This window comes from Colobus angolensis, unplaced genomic scaffold (genome assembly GCF_000951035.1).
Source record: "Colobus angolensis palliatus isolate OR3802 unplaced genomic scaffold, Cang.pa_1.0 Scaffold10, whole genome shotgun sequence".
Taxonomy (NCBI): Eukaryota; Metazoa; Chordata; class Mammalia; order Primates; family Cercopithecidae; genus Colobus; species Colobus angolensis.
In genome coordinates, this window is record NW_012110919.1 from 1,123,293 (window position 1) to 1,131,997 (window position 8,705).

Below are 8,705 nucleotides of genomic sequence, written 5' to 3' on the forward strand. Positions count from 1 at the left end.
AGTGAGATGACCCCAGTACCTCAGTTGAAAATGCAGAAATCACCGGTCTTGTGTGTCCTTCGCGCTGGGAGTTGGAGACTGGAGCTGTTCCTATTCGGCCATCTTGCTCCGCCCCCACTAAATTTTAAATCACCTGACTATGCCATTTTATTCTGATTCTCTGATCTCCAATGAACTTTCCAAATATAATTTGACTTTTCATGTAGGTTTTCCAACACTAGACAGGCTGACACAACTCTTCTGCACACTCTGGTGTTTGTGTCTGTCTTGGAAAATTATTTGGTAGACATTGATCTTAAGAATGTGGCAGTTGATTCCACCAATGAGCACAAAGTCATTCTTGGTCTGCTTAAAAACTAAGATAATACATTGAGGACCAAGGTAATTTCACCCTATGAGAACCCTGGAAAGGCAACCAAATGATATATTTATTCATTCATTTGCTTGTCCATTTGCTATTCTTCATTATTACTTTGTGCAAAGCACTGTGCAAGTCATTGGAGATGCAGTGCTATAACAAGAGACATATTTTTATTGTTCTCAAGACCTAGTATACTAGGAAATAGAGACATGGAACAAATCCTTCTTCAAGTAGTTAACTTTAATAATTATTGTAGGACCCAAGAACTGCAGGGTGTGATGTAGGTATGGAATAAGCAAACTTATCTGATATAGGGAATCAGAGCCAGTTTACCTGTTGAAAGTTCTCTGCATTACATTTTGAATATAAATGTACTTCTGATACCTCAATAGATTTTCGGGAGATGTTGGGCTTTTAATTAAAAATGACCAGCGAGTGATCTAAAATAATAGCTTCCTGGAAGTTGGGATGGGGAAGAGAGAGAGAGAGACAGAGAGAGAGCAAGCTAGAAAATAATGTTGATGGTTTAAATGGTGGGAGTGGATGAAAGCAGACACAAAGAGGAAATGACAGAGTCGTCTTTGGGACACCTATCCTTAGAGGGCAGGAGGAAATTGAGAAATCAAGGAAAGTAAAGTTATAAAGTAACTAGATAATAAAAAGTATTGGCATAGTTCAGTATCACAATATTCAAAGGAAGATAAGATTGAAAAGAGGCAGGAAAGATTGTCACCAGGATCAAAAACTATGGACAAGAGAAATAGATGAGGACAGGAACTGAAGGTTGTGGTAGAGGTTACTGACCTATAATAGACCCATTCTGCTCTTCTCTTTTATAAGCAAACGGATTCCTGATTCTTAGCTGAGCACAATGTTGCCCAGTAAAAGAATTACATATATCCACCTATTTTGCATCTTTATGGGCCATATGAATAGTTCTGACCAATTACATAAACAAGAAATATTGACTGGCACCTCTCGTAAGTGCTATTCAAAAAAGGGGAACGTTTCTTTCTTACTCCCTTCATTTAGTTGGTTGTTTGGAATGTTGGTGCATGCTAACGGGTCCAGCAATCATGGTAGGCCCTAGGAGATGGATACTACGTTCCTAACATTACAAGGACCTTGAAGAAGTTATACATCTTTCCCCTATTTTCTCCATCCTCAGTGAAGGGGTTAGCTTGAATAAGAAAGCAGAGGGCTTCAACAGAAATTCTGAGGTATGTATAATGGTGAAATATTGAAGAAGAAAATAATAGTCTTTCTTCCATTTTTCTGACCAAATAATGATGGCCCTTCCTGTCTTCTTTCATAGTGGGAAAGATAATACAAACTATTAAAAATATATTATTCTAGATCTTACTGTGTAATCTATTATTAAATTTCTGAAGGTAGCATTTTCACTTTTATCACCTGTATGTTTCTCCATGGTGTCTAGCAGAGGCCATGTCAAATGGTAGAAACTCATCTATTCTCAGTGACCATGACTCCTGGCCATAACTGAGCGGACAGTGGATAGGACACCTGAACCAAGTTGGTGCAATCATATTGGCTCTTTCAGGATCTTGGAATTGGGATTTAGAGACATCCGTGACTTATATGAGTATACTTGGAAGTTATAAGGCAATGGCTGTCCTGTATGTACATAGAAAGGCAGAGACAACAGGTATGGAGAGAGAGAATGATAAAGCAGCCATATAGAAGAAAGACAGACATGTGTTCCTTGACAGAGAGAGAGTTTAAGAGAGAAAGGTAGAGGTAGGTTGAGAGAGAGTAACAGAGACAGAGAGAGAGAGAGAGAGAAAGAGAGAGAGAGAGAAAATGATAGAAAGAGTAGCTACTGGATTTTTGATCTGTCTCCAGGTCTTCTGAGGCCTGCTTGCACTTCCACACACCATCACTCAAGATAATCTCTGTGATGAGTCTTTGTAACTTGCACACCAAAAAAATAAATAAATAAAAAAGTCTTCATGCATGATAATTATTCCCTGCAGTTCCGTGGAGATCTTCTAAGGGAAAAAATATAAGTCCACTTTACCCAATCTCAGAATGGCCTTATTTTAGTTTTGTGACAGTTGCTAGTGGTCCAGAGTATTTTTCAGGTTCCAAGGGAGACATGGAGACATGGGCCTATTCAAACAGCTGGAAACAAGACTGGCACTTGAGGATGTACTTGGGACTATAGTTAGAGGTGATGCTAGAAATGGAAAAAGTGAATGAGATGATCAACTCCTAATTTTAGAAGCTCAAACACTCAAGAAACCAAAGCATTGTGAATGGAAAAGAAAAGATAGGGCACAATTCTAACTTTAAAATAATTATAATCTAGGTAAAGAAAAGTAAAATATACACATATGCACCCAGAGCTAAATGAGTGCTACAGATTGTAACCATTATAATATATAAACAAGATAGCTATTATTGCTGGGCTATGGTTTTCAGGCATGAAGAAACTCAGGTTTGATTTAGGCTGTGAAGGACAACCTAGGTCTCGCAATGGAAAATGTAGCTGACTTGAGGTCAGCTTTTCTACTGACTGGATATGTGACTGTGATCAGCCACTTCACATTTCCAATTTCACGGCAGTTTCCTCCTCTGTAAAATGAGGGCTTTGTATTAGATTCACTAATTCATTTAAAACATAAACTGTAAGTGCCCACTGTAATGTACAGAACTAGGAATATTCCATAAACACCAGTCTTCTAAAAAGACTGTCACTCTGATGTGGCTATGAACAAAGGACAGTGGGAGGCAACTAAGCTGCCTACAGGTAAAGAAAAACTCCATTGAGACCATGTTTGGATGAATAGGAATTGTTAGGTGAATCTGATAATGATGGAAACTTCCAGAGAAAGGGTTGCATAGATCATTGCAAATGTTTTTTGTAGCATTAATATTTTTCTTCGCTTCTGCTTTGTTTAGAGGAGGAGGAAGGGAGTGAACAAATGTTGGGTAGGAGTTAAGCGTATGAATTGAAGAGAAGATAGAAAGAAATAATTTCCTGAGCTTCTTCAAACCCCTAAAATGTATTCAAAGTGAATTCCATGAAGGAAAACACATGAAAAAGCAGATAATTAAAACCTCCTTTGCCTCCTCTGTATTTCTGTCTTGTATAAGATCTTAGAGATACTGAAAAAATGATGTAACAGGATTCATGTCCCTCGTAGACGTTTAGGACTCCCATCCGGAGGCAGTGTGTGGAGTGCTTAAGAATTTGAGTTTTGAAGACAGATCACATGCTAGCTAACACCACCACCTACTAGTTGTAAGATCTTAAAAAAATTTAAACTCTTTTGTACCTTTGTCTTCTCATCTGTAAAATGGAGATGACAACAATAGTTACTTCCTATGGTGAGAATTAAATGTATTAATCATATAAAGTGCTGAGAACCAGCACATAAACGCACACTGGCATTTTAAAATAATAGCATATTAGTTATTATTACATGGTATTCCATAGAGAGTTCACCACTGAGGTGAGGTGAGCAATGGCAATGTGCCTCCCTACGTTAGTGAGTAACCTGAGGGTGCTTCCCTGTGCATGGTCTTCAACAGGGATGGCTTCGAATTTGCTTATTTAGTCATGATACAAAAGTATGTCCAATGAGGCCCTATTTCAGGCACGGTGAACTATATGAAAGGAGAAACAAATAAGCCATGAAGTACAATAATTCCAACACAAGGCAGTACATTTTAAATATCAAACAAATATTTAGGAGCTCAGAGGAGGCAGATGTGACAGCTGCCTGAAACATCAGGGGACACTTCTTGGGTGGCGTGAGAAGTGTACGATGACAGACATCATTTCAGGGATTGGAGTCAGGATTTGCCTCAGCTGGTTTGTGCACCCTCTTTGCATTCACAAGCCTTTCTTTCTTCTCCCCTGAGCTTTTAGAGCAAAATCTGATCCAGAGCCTGGGGATGCTGGAGGAGCGTCAAGGCTGGGAAAGGAACATGCACTGTGTTCGCAATCAACAGAAAAGATATTTTTAAACAAAAACAATTTTCCAAGTTTCCAGGAAAAGAAACAAAAGGCTTTTCTAAAATGAAAGAAACTGTTCTTCTTGTTCTGTGACTTTTATGTCACTTGGACAACAAGCCAGTGCTTAGAAACGGTTATTTTCCTGTCGACATCACTGCATGGATACTTCTTAGAAGGACATAACAGCATTAGCACTCAATCCCAGGCTCTGCTCACCCTCCAATGGCAGTCGTTTTCAAAAACAATAAAGATATCTATGCTTGGTCTCTCTGTCTTGATTACACTGCAGGCACAACCTGTGTGGGGAAACAATATCCTGGATCATACTGAAGGTTCGCACAGATGGAACATTAGTGGGAGGGGTTGCCAGCTACTTCCTTGCCAACTTGTTAGTGCTGGAGACATTATCCTCTTATTTTGCCAGTTTAATAGAGGATCAGTCGTAAAAATTCACTGTAGGCTCAGCAACATAATTATTATCTATGGTCTCTGCATTAACTGTGAGAAAACATCATAGTCTGAATCTGCCTAATTTCAAATGCCAAGCTGTGCCCACATTCAGCCCACAACTGAACCTGAATACTCAATATATCCCTAGCACTGCTACTGCTGTCATCATGGCGGATGTTAAGTACGGGTTTGCCCAAGCGATGATGTTTAACTGTTGCCTTACTGCTTCTGTATTTCTTCTGTTTCCCTGACCCTTTTCAACACCAGCCCCATGCAATTTAAAACTATTAAAAAGGTAAAAATCGGTGTCACATTTAGTTCTGGTACTCAGTACAGAAGTGCCAAGCCCCTGCAAATTTGGAAAACAAACTCCTTAACAGATGGGCCACATAAAGTTTACAACATGTGCAATGTGGGAGGTAGTACGGCTCTGGGCAAGAAACAGAAGACTGGAAGTTTGGGAGCTCAGGGTTTTTGAATTTGCTTTTGCTTTTTGTTTGTAGGAAGATCACATAAGCTTATATCCTTCAGTTCTCTCATATGACCTGATATCTACCTTATAAGTGAGTGAGTAGCAAGAAATCAGGCAATTTTTTTCCTAACATGAAACAGTATCAAAATGCTATTGCTCCTGCTGGGATTATGTGCAACTGGTATCAAATTGCTAATAAAACGTGGCTGCAAGATCTGGAAAAATCCATGATGTAATCTTAGATCTAAGAGACAGTTCTCTTTTATTGAGGACAGGTATATAACTAATGAGATACTGTTACTAATAGAAAGGATGTTGCTAGCCTGAGACAAATCTTTGAAAAAAGGTTGGATTGTGATTTCTAAATCTACACAAGCAAAATACCTTTGGAGTGGCCTTTGGAAACCTGCCATGTTAGAACAATTTTAGAACGAAATTCTTATGATATGAATTTGATAATAGTCTAATAACAGAGGTTCTCAAACATAAATGACCTATTTAAAATTATAAATGTCTGAGACTCACCACCAGTCTGTGATTCAGAATCTTTGGAAGTAGAGCTAAGAAATCTTTAGTTTGAAAAAGTTCCAATGACCAGTTGTACTTGGGCATTATCATAATCCATAAAAGCAGATAATCAATAAGAAAGTTTTTGAACAAATTAAAGTTGACTAAAATTCCAAAGCCAAAGAGAGAAATATGGAAATTGTCATTTAAGAGGACAGATAATTGGCATAGGAGAAAATAGGAGAGAGAGAGGAATGCTAAGAAGAAAAATCCACAGTTCAGGCACAAGGAAGAGAAAAAAAGCAGCCTTTGACAGTATGTCTTAGTCCACTTGCTGTTGCTGTAATTGAATACCACAGACTGGGTAATTGTTTAAAAAATACATTTATTTCTTACTGTTCTGTAGGGTGGGAAGTCCAAGTTCTAGGGACTGTATCTGGTGAAGGCCTTCTTGCTTGTGGGGACTCTCTGTGGAGTCCTGAGGTGGTGCAGGGCATCCACGGTGAGGGAGTATGTGATAGGGAAACAAAATCTATTTTACAACAAACCCACTCTCATGATAACTAACCCACTCCCATGATAATCCATTAATACATGAACTCATTAGTCCATGAATCCATGAATGGATTAATCCATTCATGAGGGCAGAGCCTTCATGACCTAATCACCTCTTGAAGGCCTTACTTCTTAATACTGTTACATTGGGGATTAAGTTTCAATGTGAACTTCAGAGAAGACAAAAATTCAAACCATAACAGAATAATAGGGATCCTGAAGGTGAAAGTGGAAAGAGAAATTTATCAGTGTGAATAGACAAAAATCTCTGCAGAGACTCAAAATATATGTGCCACCTTCCTTATAGAACTTCTCAAATTTTGCTTCTATTTTTGCAGCATGTCCAATTTACAATCCATTTTCCAATCTGAATTCAGAGTTCACTTTTAAGAATTCAAATATGAATCATAGTTCTGGCTTGTTCAAAGCACCCGGTAGCACTCTTATGCTGTGCGGAATCAAATACAAAGCATTGTCCTGTATAAGCTGATTTTGCCATACCTGTCCAGCTAACCTTTGCTTCACTTATCTGATTGCTGTTTTCTTTGTAGGCACACTGACCTTTTGCCATTCTTGAGATACGCCAAATTTCTTTCCATCTGGGGCCTTCGAGCATATTCTTTTTCTAGTAAAATTTCATTCAGTACTCCTCCTGCTCTGCCCACTGCCACTAGTCAACTGCAAATTTCTAGCCATCTCTTACCTCAGAAATGATATATCATTACTCAGAGAGGACTTCTCTGACTGTTTAATGTTAACTTAGGTCCCTTCATTGTAATGACAAGTTACCATATATTTTCTTGATAAAGCTAATCATAAGGCCAGGTGCATGCCTATAATCCTAGCACTTTGGGAGGCCGAGGCAGGTGGATCACATGAGCCCAGGAGTTTGAGACCAGCCTGGGCAACATGACACAACCCCATCTCTACAAAAAATGCAAAAAATTAGCCAGACATGGTGGTGCATGCCTGTAGAGCCCGGGAGTCAACATTGCAGGGAGCCTTGATTGTGTCACTGCACCGCAGCTTGCATGACAGAGGAGGACCCTGTCTCAAAAAACAAAAAAACCTAACCATAGTTTGTAACTTTATATTTACTTATGATTGTTTATTATTTGGGGAATTACTATTTTGTTGATTGTATTTGTATATTGTCATGGTGTACATTTGGTATTTTGTTACATGCATGTAACGTGTAATGATCAACTCAAGGTATTTAAGATATCTATCACCTCAAGTATTTATCATTTCTATGTGTTGGGAAGATTTCAAATCCTCACTTCTAGCTATTTTGAAATATACAATACATTGTTGTTACTTACAGTCACTCAACTCTTCTGTTGAACATTGGAACTTATTACTTCTACCTAACTATATATCTTTGCCCATTAACCAAAATCTCCTTATCACCCTCCCCGACTACCACAGCACACACCCTTCCCAGCCTCTAGTATCTAGCATTCTACTCTCTACCTCCATGAAGATCAACTATTTAAGCTCCCACATATGAGTGAGAACATGTGGTATTTTTCTTTCTGTGCCTGGTGTATTTCACTTAAGGACCTCCAGTTCCATCCATGCTACTGCAAATGACAGGATTTCATTTGTTTTTTTGTTTTTTTTTTTGGCCAGGTAGGATTTCATTGTGTATATACTATATTTTCTTTATTCATTCATTTATTGTTTAACACTTAGGTTGATTCCATATCTTGGCTGTTATGAATAGTGCTGAAATAAACATGGGGGTGCAGGTACCACTTTGAAATAATAATTTATTACATATTATTTTATATATAATAATTGCATTGATATATATCCAGTAGTGGAATTGCTGGGTATGATAGTTCTACTTTTAATTTTTAAAGAAATCTTCATACTATATTCCATAGTGTGGTACTAATTTACATTCCCATCAACAGTCCAAAGACTTTTGTTTTCTCTATATCCTAACCAGTATCTGTTGTTTTGTATTGTTAATAACCATTCTTACTGGGGTAAGGTGATACCTCAGTGTAGTTTTAATTTGCATTTCCCTAATAACTACTGACGTTGAGCATTTTTTCATATACCTGTTGGCCATTTATATGCCTTCTTTTGAGAATTGTTTATTCATATTCCTTTGCCCACTTTCTAGTATGTTTATTAGTGTTTTTTGATGTTGATTTGTTAGAGTTTTTTGTATATAATGGAAATTAGTCTCCTGTCAGATGAATAGTTTGCAAATATTTTCTCTCATTCAATTGGCTGACTCTTCATTCTGTGGATTGTTTTCTTTGCTGTGCAGAATCTTTTTAGTTTAATATAGTCCAATTTGTCTATTTTTTTGTTTCTGTGGTTTGTGCTTTTGAAATATTTCCCATAAAATCTTTTATTTTTAT

The 8,705-nt window shown here is 37.8% G+C and overlaps 1 long non-coding RNA gene across 1 annotated transcript in view; it reads left to right on the forward strand.

Annotated features, from left to right (window-relative positions):
• LOC105505654 overlaps nucleotides 1-4,609 on the forward strand; it is a 9,821-nt gene extending 5,212 nt beyond the window's left edge. The window contains exon 2 of the long non-coding RNA XR_001000787.1: nucleotides 4,257-4,609. This is a non-coding gene — a long non-coding RNA (uncharacterized LOC105505654). The remainder of the gene's footprint in view (nucleotides 1-4,256) is intronic.
• Nucleotides 4,610-8,705: the final 4,096 nt, after the last annotated feature.